This window comes from Aulonocara sp. 'chitande type north' Nkhata Bay, linkage group LG22 (genome assembly GCF_057382095.1).
Source record: "Aulonocara sp. 'chitande type north' Nkhata Bay isolate Kocher_YH1m ecotype deep benthic linkage group LG22, A_spYH_male_GT1.1, whole genome shotgun sequence".
NCBI classification, from domain to species: Eukaryota; Metazoa; Chordata; class Actinopteri; order Cichliformes; family Cichlidae; genus Aulonocara; species Aulonocara sp. 'chitande type north' Nkhata Bay.
In genome coordinates, this window is record NC_141364.1 from 341,053 (window position 1) to 359,549 (window position 18,497).

General features: G+C 43.0%; 1 long non-coding RNA gene across 1 annotated transcript in view; it reads left to right on the forward strand.

The window, feature by feature from the left end:
* The window catches only part of LOC147303081 (uncharacterized), a 5,477-nt gene extending 4,278 nt beyond the window's left edge, over nt 1-1,199 (forward strand). Inside the window, exon 3 of the long non-coding RNA XR_015126777.1 lies at nt 797-1,199. This is a non-coding gene — a long non-coding RNA (uncharacterized LOC147303081). The remainder of the gene's footprint in view (nt 1-796) is intronic.
* The last annotated feature ends 17,298 nt before the right edge of the window (nt 1,200-18,497 follow it).

The window sequence follows — 18,497 nt, forward strand, 5'->3', positions numbered from 1 at the left end:
TGTGTGTGTGTTGACAGAGAGAGAGAGAGAGAGACAGAGAGAGAGAGAGAGAGAGAGGGAGAGATACAAAGGAATGTAATTCAAATTTTGCACTTCAGACCTTACAGTGTGTGTGTGTGTGTGTGTGTGTGTGTGTGTGTGTGTCTGTCTGTCTTTTACACAAAAAATGCACTTGCAACAACTTTAATATGGAATGTACTGGACTTCCCAGCTAGGCGCCCTCCTGTGGATGACAGGTGCAATTGATTGTCAAAAGCAGATATCTAACAGCTTCTGACACTTTGTACCGCATTGAGCCAGCAGAGGGAGCCCCCCTGGTTCAATCCCAGTTGCACAGCAGTTGTGACCAGCTTCTGTCTGTGTGCTTTGGTGTGTGTGAGTGTGTGTGTGTGTGTGTTGACAGAGAGAGAGAGAGACAGAGAGAGAGAGAGAGAGAGAGAGAGAGAGAGAGAGGGAGAGATACAAAGGAATGTAATTCAAATTTTGCACTTCAGACCTTACAGTGTGTGTGTGTGTGTGTGTGTGTGTGTGTTGACAGAGAGAGAGAGAGAGAGGGAGAGATACAAAGGAATGTAATTCAAATTTTGCACTTCAGACCTTACTGTGTGTGTGTGTGTGTGTGTGTGTGTGTCTGTCTTTTACACAAAAAATGCACTTGCAACAACTTTAATATGGAATGTACTGGACTTCCCAGCTAGGCGCCCTCCTGTGGACGACAGGTGCAATCCCAGTTGCACAGCACTTGACCAGCTTCTGTGTGTGTGTGTGTGTGTGTGTGTGTGTGTGTGACAGACAGACAGACAGACAGACAGAGAGGGAGATTCAAAGCATCAGGACCAGGAGATGACACAGTGCTCCAAAGGCCTGGTTCTGCTGCCTCCTCCTCCACCCACCTGCTGCAGACGCTTCTGTGAAGGGAAACTGCTACATGTTATGTCACCGATCCCTGCCATGCTGCGTGTCTAACGACCCGGCAGGGCCTGCTGAGTACAGTGGTGGTGGAATCGGCCCGATCGGACACTCCTATCTGCCACTTTGACCTTTTTATTCCGTCAAATTTGGACCCATTTACACCAAGTCCAGAACCGTTGGTGCTATCGACATGGGGTCTTCACCAGCGCGTGCGGAGCGGCAGAAACACCCCACGTAGACACCACTTTCATCCCTCTACGACACTTACTTTCCCAGTTATTCCATTTTATTCCGTCAAGCTCTGGCTAAATCCCCTTAACCTAACCCTAACCCTAACCCCTAACCCTAACCCTAACCCTAACCCTAACCCCCTAACCCTAACCCTAACCCTAACCCTAACCCTAACCCCTAACCCTAACCCTAACCCTAAACGAACGGTTTAAATCGCACAACAGACCAGAGGATATAAAAGGAGCGCAGGCAGGAGAGAGGGCTCATTCTGCTTTCGACAGCCAAACAGTGCACATCTCCAGCAGCCAGCCATTGTTTGGAGCGCTTGGATTTTTGTTGGTTTTATTTTCTTTCGTGCCTCACAGGCCTGAGGAAGACCTTTTAGGGTCGAAACGTTGCCTGAGGCACGTTTGATTTTTTTCAACCGGAAAACACGGTTTTTTTTGTTTTTAGGGATTTTCAAGCCCCGGTGCTCTCTTTTAGTTGTTTGCAGAATTTTTTATTTTTGTTTATACTAAACAACCGAATACACGGTTTTCTTTTAAGGGATTTTTAAGCCTTCGGGCTCTCTTTTCGTTGTTTGGGACCGAATTTACGGTATTTTAGTTTAAGGGATTTTTAAGCCTTTGGGCTCTCTTTTAGTTGTTTGGAACCGAATTTACGGTGTTTTATTTTAAGGGTTTTTGAAGCCTTTGGGCTCTCTTTTAGTTGTTTAAAAACAAGTTTGTTTTATTTCATTTATATTTACAATAGTAAATTAAAAACCACTCGTCATGGCGGACGAGTGGCAAGTAGTCCGCTACGGAAGGCGACGCCAACGTCCCTTCCTTGAGAACCCAGACAGGGATCGGGGGTTCTCCCGTGGGATGGCCCGTGCACCTTCCTTCTACCCTCGTAGGAGGAATCAATTCCCCTACCCTAACCCTAACCCTACCCCCTAACCCTAACCCTAACCCTTACCCTAACCCTAACCCTAACCCTAACCCTAACCCCCTAACCCTAACCCCTAACCCTAACCCTAACCCTAACCCCTAACCCCCTAACCCCTAACCCTCCCCCTGATGGAACGGAGCACTTTGCGGATGTTGAATGCCCACCTTATCAGGAACCAGCCGTTTATCCCAGCACTACAGAACTCAGCATTCCACACGGAGTCGGATTACGTGCATTGGACCAGGGGAACGGCTAGAGCAATGTTGCAGCATTGGGTCGCCTATTTAAACTTGGAAGCCCCATAAGCCTTCCAGAGGAGGGGCATAGTGGGATTAGACCACAGTTGGTTAACAATGTGATGGTGTTAGCTAACAATTTCAACCTCACTGGCCCGCAGGCAGACCTACTGAATCGCGGGTTGACCTTCATTCCCACACTTGACCTGAATAGAAAGCAAAAGGTGCAAATCCTATTGGATATTCAAAATTATCATAGGCGGCTAAAATTGGCAGCATATTTTCGACAGGGAAGAAATCGAGACCCACCTCGGTTCACACCAACATCATATTGGGTGCCGCCCTTAGACAAATTACCCCCAGAAATTATTTTTTTGCTGAAACAAGATTTAAAACAATTCAACACACATTTCAGATCACAACAAGAAAAAACAAATTTATCACAAGCTGAACAACAAGCACTTAGGGAATTGGCAACAAATAAACATATAGTCATCAAGCCTGCAGATAAAGGCAGTGCAGTCGTCATTTTAGACAGGGAGCAGTACATATTTGAAGCAAATCGACAGTTGGAGGACCGAACATACTACAAAAAATTACAAAACCCAATTTATTTACAGACAGTCCCAAAAGTATATAAAATCGTGGAGGATTTACATAAAAACAAATTCATCAATTGGAAACAGAAACAATATTTAAAAGGGGAATCGGAACCCCGACCTAGGAGGTTTTATATGCTCCCAAAGATTCACAAGAATCCAGAACAATGGACAGTTCCATTCAGAATACCTCCCGGACGACCGATCGTCTCCGATTGTGGTAGCGAGACCTATCAAACGGCAGAATACATAGATTATTTTCTGAATCCCCTTTCGGTTAAACACCCATCATACGTGAAGGATACTTACCATTTCATTGGCATGATTAAAAATTTAAAAATTCCACACAATTCATTGTTCTTCACGATCGACATAGACAGTCTTTACACTAATATAGACACAAAAGCCGGATTGACAGCAGTTAAAAACATACTTCAGAAGTATCCCCAACAAGACAGGCCGGACCGACAGTTGTTAGCCCTATTGGAAATTAATTTAACTAGGAATGACTTCGAATTTAATGACCAATTTTTTCTCCAAATCAAAGGGGTGGCAATGGGCAAAAAGTTTGCCCCCGCCTACGCTAATATCTTTATGGCGGAGTGGGAGGAAGCGGCTCTGGGGAAGTGTCCCCAAAAACCCTTCCTTTATGTTAGATATTTGGATGACATATTTGGAATCTGGACCCACTCACAGGAAGAATTTACGGAATTCATCCAGATATTAGACACTCACGATCCCTCCATTAGACTCAAACACAAATCGGACCATCATTCTATTGACTTCTTAGACACCACTGTCTACAAAGGGGAATTGTTTCAAACAGATCAAAGTTTAGACATCAAGGTCTTTTTCAAAGAAACGGACACACATTCACTACTGTTCAAGACCAGCTTCCACCCCACTCACACTTATAAGGGACTAATTAAGTCACAATTGATTAGGTTTCAACGAATCTGCACACAGGACTCTGATTTCATGGGAGCAGTCAACACACTATTCGCCGCATTAAAGAACAGAGGCTACTGCCGATCATTTCTGAGACGTTGCCTCAGAACCTTTCGGAACCGGAAACCCGCATCAGACAAGGACTTTATCCCACTCATCACGACCTTTTCTTCAGCTAGTAGATTGCTCAACAACAAATTCAAAAAGAATTTTCGAGAAATCATTGCGAGTTCGGGACTTTTGGATAACCACCAAGTTATCTCAGCATACCGAAGGAACAAGAACCTGAAGGATTATTTAGTCAGGGCAAGACTGCCACCTATTCAGCCAAAGCGGAGCACCAACATTCTATCGGATACATTGGTAAAACTGGAGTATGTACAGAACAGGATCAACAAAACTATTTACAAAGTTACACAAATTTTCACACCTCAGACCTGCAATTGTGTATATATTATCTTTTGCTCACAATGTGGGACACAATACATTGGCGAAACAAAGAACTCGATCTCCACCAGGATGACACAACACAGATACAACATCAGACACAAGAAAGAAACCCACACACTCTTGGTTAAACACTTTGTTTCTCATGGTTGGCAGAGTCTGAGGGTTGCTGGAATCCAGAACAATTCAGGTTGGACAGATGGACAAAGGAAGAAACGGGAGAGAGAATGGATCCATCGGTTGAACACAAAGGAACCTTGGGGATTGAACATGAAGAACAACTGACAGCAACTATTCGGGTTGCTGGACGTTCGATCCCCAACCCCGTTTTCATTCCTAACCCTAACCCTCATTGGATTTGGACCCCAACCCGACCCCAAGCCCTGAACCTAACCACTTGGATCTTTTATTTCTAACCCCGACCCAGTCATAAGCCCTAACCCTAACCATTTTGATCTTTTGTCTCTAACCCCAACCCGATTCACAAGCCCTAACCCTAACCAGGGGGGTCTTTACTTTTTATTTCCCAACCCCCGCTCACATGGGGAACCCTCATGTTTGTTGTGTTACTAACATTGTTAAGACCACACGCAAAACTATTTAAAAACACAAAGGAATACACAAAAACGCATCACATATCTTTAAAAACATCAAAAATCTTGATTTCAATTTTTTCACATTAGTTAAAATTTCTTTTCAATGTTTCATACGGTTGTAAATAGTTAAAAATAATTTTTCCTGTTTGGAGCATTGTTTGTCTTCAAAACATGCAAACTTCATGTCTACAAATGTAAATAAAAGCACCAAAAATGAATAAGCAACAAAAAAATTAAAAAAAACCATTAAAAAACAACAAAAAAAACATTTAAAATCATTTCATAAAATACTAAAAACAATTTAAAACACAGTTTTATCTACAACATTTAGTGTGGTTAAAAAGGATTAAAAAAATACGTTAAAAACAATTTTGTCATGTTTACAAATGTAAATAAAAGCACCAAAAATAAATAAGCAACAAAAAAATTAAAAAACCATTAAAAAACGACAAAAAAATTACAAAACCATTAAAAAACAACAAAAAAACATTTAAAATCATTTCATAAAATACTAAAAACAATTTAAAAACATAGTTTTATCTACAACATTTAGTGTGGTTAAAAAGGATTAAAGAATACGTTAAAAACAATTTTGTATTATTTGACTATGTACGTATTTTCCATTTTCTGTGTTTTTTCATTATTATAGGCAAGGCTGCATAACTTTAAAACATCAGTTCATTGAAAACTGCATTTTTAGTTTAGTTCGTCAGAGGCTATATAAGGAGAGGAGTGCTGAACACCCTCATTCTAGCCCTGACAGCCAAAGGAGCAACATCTCCAGATTATTCACAGCAGCCACTTTTTCGTTTTGTACCGCGTGTGCCCTGGCCTGAAGAAGACCCGGTGGGGTCGAAACGTTGCCCCGGGCACACTACCATTTGGCCTATTTTGAATTTATTAAAAATTAATCAGTTTTTATTTTTTTTAAAAAAACAAACGCTTTCTTTTTTTCTCATTATTATTTTTTTGCACTATAAATTAGATACATTATCATTCATACCTACATTCGTAAATAACAAACAATCAAAATTTATTAAATTATAATACCAAAGGCTGCATCATCCACACAAAACTTTATTATTAGATAACAAAGGCTTCATCACAGACAAGACAATAATGGTCTACCTGGATGAGGACCAGGATTGGATCCCTGTACGGTACCGGGGACGGCGTCTTGTGCCTGGTGGCCGTAACAGGCAGTGGAGTAGCGGGAGGGCCCAAGGGAAGGACCGTGCACCTCCGCGTCCCTTCGGGGGCCGGAACACTTTTCCTCTCCCTAACCCCCTAACCCTAACCCTAACCCTAACCCTAACCCTAACCCCTAACCCTAACCCTAACCCTAACCCCCTAACCCTAACCCCTAACCCTAACCCCCTAACCCTAACCCTAACCCTAACCCTAACCCTAACCCCTAACCCTAACCCGATGGTCAGTGCCTGCCAGGCCCTTGGTGGCCTGTTTTCACCTAACCCCTAACTTTGCCCGTGCCTCGTGGGGGTGGGAGATGCCCCTGCCTGTCCCAAACCCTTACCCTAACCAAGGGGGGGGTTTGAAATTCAACTTTGAACAAAAAACCTAAAAAGAGGGAAGAAAAAAACCTAAAAAAAGAAGGGAGAAGAAATAATAAAGTAAAAAAATACTTACCTGTCGCAGAACCTAAAAAAAGAAGAAAAAGTAAAGTTAAAATATACTTACCTGAAAAAACCTAAATAAAAGGAAGAGAAAGAACCTAAATAAAAAGAGTCATTATTACCGGGCCAGTCTGAAGAAGGCACAACTCAGCCGAAACGTCGCGACGGCCCCAAGACAGTTAACCCAAGATATGGGCAATTTTTGGAACACCCGGGCAGGGTCTCCACCTCCCGGCAAGAACCCTCGGCCCCCACGATGGTCAGTGCCTGCCAGGCCCTTGGTGGCCTGTTTTCACCTAACCCCTAACTTTGCCCGTGCCTCGTGGGGGTGGGAGATGCCCCTGCCTGTCCCAAACCCTTACCCTAACCAAAAGGGGGGGGTTTGAAATTCAACTTTGAACAAAAAACCTAAAAAGAGGGAAGAAAAAAACCTAAAAAAAGAAGGGAGAAGAAATAATAAAGTAAAAAAATACTTACCTGTCGCAGAACCTAAAAAAAGAAGAAAAAGTAAAGTTAAAATATACTTACCTGAAAAAACCTAAATAAAAGGAAGAGAAAGAACCTAAATAAAAAGAGTCATTATTACCGGGCCAGTCTGAAGAAGGCACAACTCAGCCGAAACGTCGCGACGGCCCCAAGACAGTTAACCCAAGATATGGGCAATTTTTGGAACACCCGGGCAGGGTCTCCACCTCCCGGCAAGAACCCTCGGCCCCCACGATGGTCAGTGCCTGCCAGGCCCTTGGTGGCCTGTTTTCACCTAACCCCTAACTTTGCCCGTGCCTCGTGGGGGTGGGAGATGCCCCTGCCTGTCCCAAACCCTTACCCTAACCAGGGGGGGGTTTGAAATTCAACTTTGAACAAAAAACCTAAAAAGAGGGAAGAAAAAAACCTAAAAAAAGAAGGGAGAAGAAATAATAAAGTAAAAAAATACTTACCTGTCGCAGAACCTAAAAAAAGAAGAAAAAGTAAAGTTAAAATATACTTACCTGAAAAAACCTAAATAAAAGGAAGAGAAAGAACCTAAATAAAAAGAGTCATTATTACCGGGCCAGTCTGAAGAAGGCACAACTCAGCCGAAACGTCGCGACGGCCCCAAGACAGTTAACCCAAGATATGGGCAATTTTTGGAACACCCGGGCAGGGTCTCCACCTCCCGGCAAGAACCCTCGGCCCCCACGATGGTCAGTGCCTGCCAGGCCCTTGGTGGCCTGTTTTCACCTAACCCCTAACTTTGCCCGTGCCTCGTGGGGGTGGGAGATGCCCCTGCCTGTCCCAAACCCTTACCCTAACCAGGGGGGGGTTTGAAATTCAACTTTGAACAAAAAAACCTAAAAAGAGGGAAGAAAAAAACCTAAAAAAAGAAGGGAGAAGAAATAATAAAGTAAAAAAATACTTACCTGTCGCAGAACCTAAAAAAAGAAGAAAAAGTAAAGTTAAAATATACTTACCTGAAAAAACCTAAATAAAAGGAAGAGAAAGAACCTAAATAAAAAGAGTCATTATTACCGGGCCAGTCTGAAGAAGGCACAACTCAGCCGAAACGTCGCGACGGCCCCAAGACAGTTAACCCAAGATATGGGCAATTTTTGGAACACCCGGGCAGGGTCTCCACCTCCCGGCAAGAACCCTCGGCCCCCACGATGGTCAGTGCCTGCCAGGCCCTTGGTGGCCTGTTTTCACCTAACCCCTAACTTTGCCCGTGCCTCGTGGGGGTGGGAGATGCCCCTGCCTGTCCCAAACCCTTACCCTAACCAGGGGGGGGTTTGAAATTCAACTTTGAACAAAAAAACCTAAAAAGAGGGAAGAAAAAAACCTAAAAAAAGAAGGGAGAAGAAATAATAAAGTAAAAAAATACTTACCTGTCGCAGAACCTAAAAAAAGAAGAAAAAGTAAAGTTAAAATATACTTACCTGAAAAAACCTAAATAAAAGGAAGAGAAAGAACCTAAATAAAAAGAGTCATTATTACCGGGCCAGTCTGAAGAAGGCACAACTCAGCCGAAACGTCGCGACGGCCCCAAGACAGTTAACCCAAGATATGGGCAATTTTTGGAACACCCGGGCAGGGTCTCCACCTCCCGGCAAGAACCCTCGGCCCCCACGATGGTCAGTGCCTGCCAGGCCCTTGGTGGCCTGTTTTCACCTAACCCCTAACTTTGCCCGTGCCTCGTGGGGGTGGGAGATGCCCCTGCCTGTCCCAAACCCTTACCCTAACCAGGGGGGGGTTTGAAATTCAACTTTGAACAAAAAAACCTAAAAAGAGGGAAGAAAAAAACCTAAAAAAAGAAGGGAGAAGAAATAATAAAGTAAAAAAATACTTACCTGTCGCAGAACCTAAAAAAAGAAGAAAAAGTAAAGTTAAAATATACTTACCTGAAAAAACCTAAATAAAAGGAAGAGAAAGAACCTAAATAAAAAGAGTCATTATTACCGGGCCAGTCTGAAGAAGGCACAACTCAGCCGAAACGTCGCGACGGCCCCAAGACAGTTAACCCAAGATATGGGCAATTTTTGGAACACCCGGGCAGGGTCTCCACCTCCCGGCAAGAACCCTCGGCCCCCACGATGGTCAGTGCCTGCCAGGCCCTTGGTGGCCTGTTTTCACCTAACCCCTAACTTTGCCCGTGCCTCGTGGGGGTGGGAGATGCCCCTGCCTGTCCCAAACCCTTACCCTAACCAGGGGGGGGTTTGAAATTCAACTTTGAACAAAAAAACCTAAAAAGAGGGAAGAAAAAAACCTAAAAAAAGAAGGGAGAAGAAATAATAAAGTAAAAAAATACTTACCTGTCGCAGAACCTAAAAAAAGAAGAAAAAGTAAAGTTAAAATATACTTACCTGAAAAAACCTAAATAAAAGGAAGAGAAAGAACCTAAATAAAAAGAGTCATTATTACCGGGCCAGTCTGAAGAAGGCACAACTCAGCCGAAACGTCGCGACGGCCCCAAGACAGTTAACCCAAGATATGGGCAATTTTTGGAACACCCGGGCAGGGTCTCCACCTCCCGGCAAGAACCCTCGGCCCCCACGATGGTCAGTGCCTGCCAGGCCCTTGGTGGCCTGTTTTCACCTAACCCCTAACCCCCCAACACACAGACGCACACGTTGGGCCAGCCTGAGGAAGGCCTAAACCGGCCGAAACGTCGCGACGGCCCAATGACACAGAAGCACAACATTAAAACACAAAACAACAAAAAAATAATAATAATAATAATTATAACAATGACCTACCTACGGGTAATTTTTGGAAACGGGATAGGGACATCATACCAATCCGTTGGACGATCACAGCCTCTTGGGGCATGCTATGGGGGACCTTGACGCCCGGGATGGGAACAGGTATGGACCGTGCATTGGAGCCCGGCCCCCTTCGGGGACCGGACTCCCAAACTTGATTTCCCCTAACCCGCCAGTGCCGCCTGTCCGCCCGCTTGGGTAGCGCGGGGTTCCCTGAAGGCTCCCTCAGGAGGTTCTTTGGCCACTGGGCTGGGGGTATCCCGACCCCCTCACCAATCCTAACCCTAAAGGACACACAAAAACAATTGGACACAACACATCCTGACCCTAACCACATACAATCTGAATATAAACAATTGGACATTATACAAAAATCAATAAAGACAAACACAGAATTAGGACTAAACAATTAAAGGAGGAATTGGAGGACACAAACTAATTGGACATAATACAAAGGTCAATAAGACAAACACGTAATTAGGACAAAACAATAAAAGGAGGACGTGGAGGACACAAAACAATTGGACAAAATACAAAAGTCAATAAAGACATACATATAATTAGGACAAGAAATTAAAAGGAGGATTTGGAGGATACAAAACAATTGGACAAGCCAAAATGAGAAACACATAATCGGGACAGAAAAATATAAGGAGGACTTGGAGGACATAAAACAATTGGACATCACACAAAAGGTCACAGAGGAGGACATAACAAGGACAAAGGAAGGTGGGACAGGATGGTTACAAAGAAAGGAATAAAATCATAAAGTCACGTAAAAACCAAAGGAAAGGACAAATAAGAAGGGGGTGCCATAAATAACGTAAGACAAATACTGGAAAGGACATTTAAAGAAGGGGGTGCCATTAAAAAATATAAAAACAAAGAAAGCCAAAGAAAAGAAAGGACAAAGACATTAAGAATATTAAACAGAAAAAGAATGAAACGGAAAACCCAAGAGTGGGAGGAGACAGCACACTATAAAAGCCAAGAGAGGCACGCACACAACACACAGACGCACACGTTGGGCCAGCCTGAGGAAGGCCTAAACCGGCCGAAACGTCGCGACGGCCCAATGACACAGAAGCACAACATTAAAACACAAAACAACAAAAAAATAATAATAATAATAATTATAACAATGACCTACCTACGGGTAATTTTTGGAAACGGGATAGGGACATCATACCAATCCGTTGGACGATCACAGCCTCTTGGGGCATGCTATGGGGGACCTTGACGCCCGGGATGGGAACAGGTATGGACCGTGCATTGGAGCCCGGCCCCCTTCGGGGACCGGACTCCCAAACTTGATTTCCCCTAACCCGCCAGTGCCGCCTGTCCGCCCGCTTGGGTAGCGCGGGGTTCCCTGAAGGCTCCCTCAGGAGGTTCTTTGGCCACTGGGCTGGGGGTATCCCGACCCCCTCACCAATCCTAACCCTAAAGGACACACAAAAACAATTGGACACAACACATCCTGACCCTAACCACATACAATCTGAATATAAACAATTGGACATTATACAAAAATCAATAAAGACAAACACAGAATTAGGACTAAACAATTAAAGGAGGAATTGGAGGACACAAACTAATTGGACATAATACAAAGGTCAATAAGACAAACACGTAATTAGGACAAAACAATAAAAGGAGGACGTGGAGGACACAAAACAATTGGACAAAATACAAAAGTCAATAAAGACATACATATAATTAGGACAAGAAATTAAAAGGAGGATTTGGAGGATACAAAACAATTGGACAAGCCAAAATGAGAAACACATAATCGGGACAGAAAAATATAAGGAGGACTTGGAGGACATAAAACAATTGGACATCACACAAAAGGTCACAGAGGAGGACATAACAAGGACAAAGGAAGGTGGGACAGGATGGTTACAAAGAAAGGAATAAAATCATAAAGTCACGTAAAAACCAAAGGAAAGGACAAATAAGAAGGGGGTGCCATAAATAACGTAAGACAAATACTGGAAAGGACATTTAAAGAAGGGGGTGCCATTAAAAAATATAAAAACAAAGAAAGCCAAAGAAAAGAAAGGACAAAGACATTAAGAATATTAAACAGAAAAAGAATGAAACGGAAAACCCAAGAGTGGGAGGAGACAGCACACTATAAAAGCCAAGAGAGGCACGCACACAACACACAGACGCACACGTTGGGCCAGCCTGAGGAAGGCCTAAACCGGCCGAAACGTCGCGACGGCCCAATGACACAGAAGCACAACATTAAAACACAAAACAACAAAAAAATAATAATAATAATAATTATAACAATGACCTACCTACGGGTAATTTTTGGAAACGGGATAGGGACATCATACCAATCCGTTGGACGATCACAGCCTCTTGGGGCATGCTATGGGGGACCTTGACGCCCGGGATGGGAACAGGTATGGACCGTGCATTGGAGCCCGGCCCCCTTCGGGGACCGGACTCCCAAACTTGATTTCCCCTAACCCGCCAGTGCCGCCTGTCCGCCCGCTTGGGTAGCGCGGGGTTCCCTGAAGGCTCCCTCAGGAGGTTCTTTGGCCACTGGGCTGGGGGTATCCCGACCCCCTCACCAATCCTAACCCTAAAGGACACACAAAAACAATTGGACACAACACATCCTGACCCTAACCACATACAATCTGAATATAAACAATTGGACATTATACAAAAATCAATAAAGACAAACACAGAATTAGGACTAAACAATTAAAGGAGGAATTGGAGGACACAAACTAATTGGACATAATACAAAGGTCAATAAGACAAACACGTAATTAGGACAAAACAATAAAAGGAGGACGTGGAGGACACAAAACAATTGGACAAAATACAAAAGTCAATAAAGACATACATATAATTAGGACAAGAAATTAAAAGGAGGATTTGGAGGATACAAAACAATTGGACAAGCCAAAATGAGAAACACATAATCGGGACAGAAAAATATAAGGAGGACTTGGAGGACATAAAACAATTGGACATCACACAAAAGGTCACAGAGGAGGACATAACAAGGACAAAGGAAGGTGGGACAGGATGGTTACAAAGAAAGGAATAAAATCATAAAGTCACGTAAAAACCAAAGGAAAGGACAAATAAGAAGGGGGTGCCATAAATAACGTAAGACAAATACTGGAAAGGACATTTAAAGAAGGGGGTGCCATTAAAAAATATAAAAACAAAGAAAGCCAAAGAAAAGAAAGGACAAAGACATTAAGAATATTAAACAGAAAAAGAATGAAACGGAAAACCCAAGAGTGGGAGGAGACAGCACACTATAAAAGCCAAGAGAGGCACGCACACAACACACAGACGCACACGTTGGGCCAGCCTGAGGAAGGCCTAAACCGGCCGAAACGTCGCGACGGCCCAATGACACAGAAGCACAACATTAAAACACAAAACAACAAAAAAATAATAATAATAATAATTATAACAATGACCTACCTACGGGTAATTTTTGGAAACGGGATAGGGACATCATACCAATCCGTTGGACGATCACAGCCTCTTGGGGCATGCTATGGGGGACCTTGACGCCCGGGATGGGAACAGGTATGGACCGTGCATTGGAGCCCGGCCCCCTTCGGGGACCGGACTCCCAAACTTGATTTCCCCTAACCCGCCAGTGCCGCCTGTCCGCCCGCTTGGGTAGCGCGGGGTTCCCTGAAGGCTCCCTCAGGAGGTTCTTTGGCCACTGGGCTGGGGGTATCCCGACCCCCTCACCAATCCTAACCCTAAAGGACACACAAAAACAATTGGACACAACACATCCTGACCCTAACCACATACAATCTGAATATAAACAATTGGACATTATACAAAAATCAATAAAGACAAACACAGAATTAGGACTAAACAATTAAAGGAGGAATTGGAGGACACAAACTAATTGGACATAATACAAAGGTCAATAAGACAAACACGTAATTAGGACAAAACAATAAAAGGAGGACGTGGAGGACACAAAACAATTGGACAAAATACAAAAGTCAATAAAGACATACATATAATTAGGACAAGAAATTAAAAGGAGGATTTGGAGGATACAAAACAATTGGACAAGCCAAAATGAGAAACACATAATCGGGACAGAAAAATATAAGGAGGACTTGGAGGACATAAAACAATTGGACATCACACAAAAGGTCACAGAGGAGGACATAACAAGGACAAAGGAAGGTGGGACAGGATGGTTACAAAGAAAGGAATAAAATCATAAAGTCACGTAAAAACCAAAGGAAAGGACAAATAAGAAGGGGGTGCCATAAATAACGTAAGACAAATACTGGAAAGGACATTTAAAGAAGGGGGTGCCATTAAAAAATATAAAAACAAAGAAAGCCAAAGAAAAGAAAGGACAAAGACATTAAGAATATTAAACAGAAAAAGAATGAAACGGAAAACCCAAGAGTGGGAGGAGACAGCACACTATAAAAGCCAAGAGAGGCACGCACACAACACACAGACGCACACGTTGGGCCAGCCTGAGGAAGGCCTAAACCGGCCGAAACGTCGCGACGGCCCAATGACACAGAAGCACAACATTAAAACACAAAACAACAAAAAAATAATAATAATAATAATTATAACAATGACCTACCTACGGGTAATTTTTGGAAACGGGATAGGGACATCATACCAATCCGTTGGACGATCACAGCCTCTTGGGGCATGCTATGGGGGACCTTGACGCCCGGGATGGGAACAGGTATGGACCGTGCATTGGAGCCCGGCCCCCTTCGGGGACCGGACTCCCAAACTTGATTTCCCCTAACCCCCCTAACCCTAACCCTAACCCTAACCCTATAAAAAACCTAAAGGAGAGAAGAAAAAAGAAATACTTACCTGTAACATAAAAGCCTGTATAAAGGAAGATACCTCTCATTTGACTGGGCTCGCCTGAGGAAGGCACTACGCTGCCGAAACGTCGCGACAGCCCACTTGCTCTTACACCCTAGACATGGGTAATTTTTGGAACCGCCGGGCAGAGGCTACTCAGCCCCCATTGATGGACAGTGCACTCAGGCCCCTTAGGGGGACCTGCTATCAATAATCCCTAACCAGCCCGTGCCTCGTGGGGGTGGGGGATGCCCCTGCCTGGTCCTAAGCCCTAACCCTAACCAGGGGGGCTAATTAAAAATTAAAAAACCTTAAAAAAAGAGAAAAAGAGCAGAAAAACCCTAAGAAAAAAACTTACCTGTTTAAAAATAAGCCTGTATAAAGGAAAGGAATAAAAGGGGAAAATACTTACCAGTAAAAAAACCTAAAGAAAGGAGAAAAACTTACCTGGAAAACAAAAAGCCTGTATAAAGGAAGAAAGGACAGAAAAATACTTACCTGTATAAAAAACCTAAAGGAGAGAAGAAAAAAGAAATACTTACCTGTAACATAAAAGCCTGTATAAAGGAAGATACCTCTCATTTGACTGGGCTCGCCTGAGGAAGGCACTACGCTGCCGAAACGTCGCGACAGCCCACTTGCTCTTACACCCTAGACATGGGTAATTTTTGGAACCGCCGGGCAGAGGCTACTCAGCCCCCATTGATGGACAGTGCACTCAGGCCCCTTAGGGGGACCTGCTATCAATAATCCCTAACCCTAACCCTAACCCCCTAACCCTAACCCCTAACCCTAACCCTATCGCTTTATTGAAGAGATTTTTTGGTCTTATTGGTCTCTTTTAACTTTGTTCTTTTTATCTGGCCTGGCTCGACAGGGACATCCACTCCACATGACAGGATATATAGCTACAGCCGAAACAGGCAGTACATTGGGGAGATGATGAGAAATGGCCCAAACTGGGCCAATGCGGTCCACATAGGAGTAAATACTTCATGTGACTGCACAGATCCCCATTCATTTTAATATATCAGTAAAAAGTGAGGCTTGATTTGAGGCGGCGTAGTTTAAAGTAACACTGCTGCCAATGAAAAAAATCATATCACATAGTCATGTGGAGGCATAGGTTAGTTAAAATGGATGCACTTGGGAGCGGGCTGGATACTTTTAAGGATGAAAAATTAGCTGACCTTAGGACCACCCAGGATGAAGAGAATTTTAATATAAATGTCATCCTGTGGGTTTTTAGTATTTGTTAGCTTCATTGAGCTGGTCTTTTAAATCCACTTTGGATAGCCTGGCGGTCAGTGGAATGGCCTCGGTTTTTATTTTTATTATAATTCCCTGGGTAAATGTTATGTTTAGCTCATTTATGTAAATTTTAACATTGTGAGAGGGGGAATAGGTTGTGCTTTTCGGTTTTTTAGGTAGTATTATTATTTATTTATTTTTTATAGTAGATCCAACCCAAACAAGGGGATCAAGAAATATACTGATATGTCAGCAGATCTTCCTTAGCCTCCAAAAAATGTACTAACAGGATGTGTAAATAAAAGTTTTGAAAAATAATTGATTGTGTTTGCTGGTTTCCACAACAGCTGCATGTATTATTATATTTACTAATTCCAAAAATTAAATTAATTTCTTATATAAACGGGTGAGATTTCCCCTATGGAGGTGTGGGAGGGTCTGTTCACATGTTAGTTTTTAATTAAGCCTATTTTTTATTAAGACCTGAGCACTTTTAGCCATTTCCCTGGATAAACATAATCAAACAGGGATTATATATTGGAGAGGACAAGCACTTATACAACACTATAAGATCACAAGGAGATTGAGGGTCCAGTCAACCGCTAGGACCGTGCAACCTAGCTCCAGGTGGAGACAACAAAGACACAATCTCCTAATACCTAACCAGCCTGTGCCAGTGGTTTGTTATGCTGGACCCCTCCGGACGTTGATCTGAAATAAAGTGTGGAATGAACTTAAATTGAGAAAGTGCTTTGTGGACCTTGGACTTTGATGGATACAGGCTATCCTATATAATGACATGATTGAAATGATATGAGCTACAATGTAAACCCTTGATGTGTGGAAATCAGATTTTGATAACCTGACCTGGACATAAGGCCCTGACCTTAACCATGAGAGGGCCGAGATATGAACCCTGACCCAGGATCAGTTGCCCTAAACATAACCCGTGAGGGTGGGAGCCCTAACCTTAACTTTAAGATGGGCTATGCTTAAATGTCATGAACAATCATGTAAGCTTTTCACTGGCTGCCAGGCAGGTCCTCAGAAGAGGGTGGAATTCCTTCCCTCCTCCTCCTTCTTTTAACTTGATCCTAATAAAGGTTTTAATTGAGGATATATTGTTTTAAACAGCTTTTATTTTATTTTCTAGAATTTACATCTGTCCTTTTCTTATGTGTTTTGAAATGTATTTTATAGCCTGTGGATAATGGAACGTACATGATTAAGAGAGTGATTGTGAATGCACCATGGGAGGAACACGATCATGTGACCCGGTGCGACCTATCCTGAGGAGGGCCCACACAGGTGGGCGTCCCTCATAGAATCATTTAAACTGTTGTTTTGTCTCTCCTGGCCTCACTTGCGCTGTTCCCTCTGAAGAAGCGAGAGTATCGCGAAACGTAAGGGATGCCTCTCAGACCGGCATGAGCAAGGATTTTTACCTCCCCCAGAACAAGGTGATTGAGATCTTAATAGCCTTTTTTAGCCTTAGTTTTTAGTGGGAGTGAAACGCACTTTGTTCTCCCATTGAAGGCTAAATTGGATAATTGAACCAGGGAGTGAGGAACTTACGCTTCCCACTTTTATTTAAACCTTTTTAAACGCAAATCAGCGGGAATAAGCAAGTTAGCCCTCCCGACTGAGAGTTTTAATATAGAGTTGGGAATAAGCAAGTCTAGCCCTCCCTACTCATATTTCTTAAAGGTTTTTTTAGTGGGATGAAGCAAAATTAGCCCTCCCGGTTTTTAAGATTAACCTCTGGGGGAGAGGAGGAGAGATTTTTATTCTTTTAGCCCTTTTAATTTTCTGGATTTTAAGAGGGGAACTCCAATGTTTTTTTACCTGTAATATATCCTGTATGGCATAAAGAGTTTGCAGCGTGTGTATGAACCATAGTCAACTACGACCTCCACAAAAACGAGACTGTGTGAAGGAGCAACAGTAAGAAGAGACTTGGTTCAGAGACACTTAAAAAGTACACCACCCTGCTCACAGACCCTGGAACAGCAAATAAAGACTATTCTAACAAGATCCAGTGGAAAGCCTAACCGCAGATGTAAAGGCAGGTGAGTTCCCCGGTAAGACTTTTTAATCTTGGAATCCAGAATGATGAGGGTTTTAGGAGAAGGCTCAAAGACTGGTCTGGGAGGGGAGGTGAGGCCTGGGGGAGACAGGGACATATGTTTTGACGTTCTAATAGGAATTTTAAACCAAGTGGGCTGCTAACATATAACACATAGTTTGAATATGGTCAGGTGTTGTTTTAATTTTTATGGTTTGAGGAGAAGGGAGGGAAGGAAAATAATGAGGGTGGGATTAAGTGGATTGTGTTTTAAATAGATCGCTTTATTGAAGAGATTTTTTGGTCTTATTGGTCTCTTTTAACTTTGTTCTTTTTATCTGGCCTGGCTCGACAGGGACATCCACTCCACATGACAGGATATATAGCTACAGCCGAAACAGGCAGTACATTGGGGAGATGATGAGAAATGGCCCAAACTGGGCCAATGCGGTCCACATAGGAGTAAATACTTCATGTGACTGCACAGATCCCCATTCATTTTAATATATCAGTAAAAAGTGAGGCTTGATTTGAGGCGGCGTAGTTTAAAGT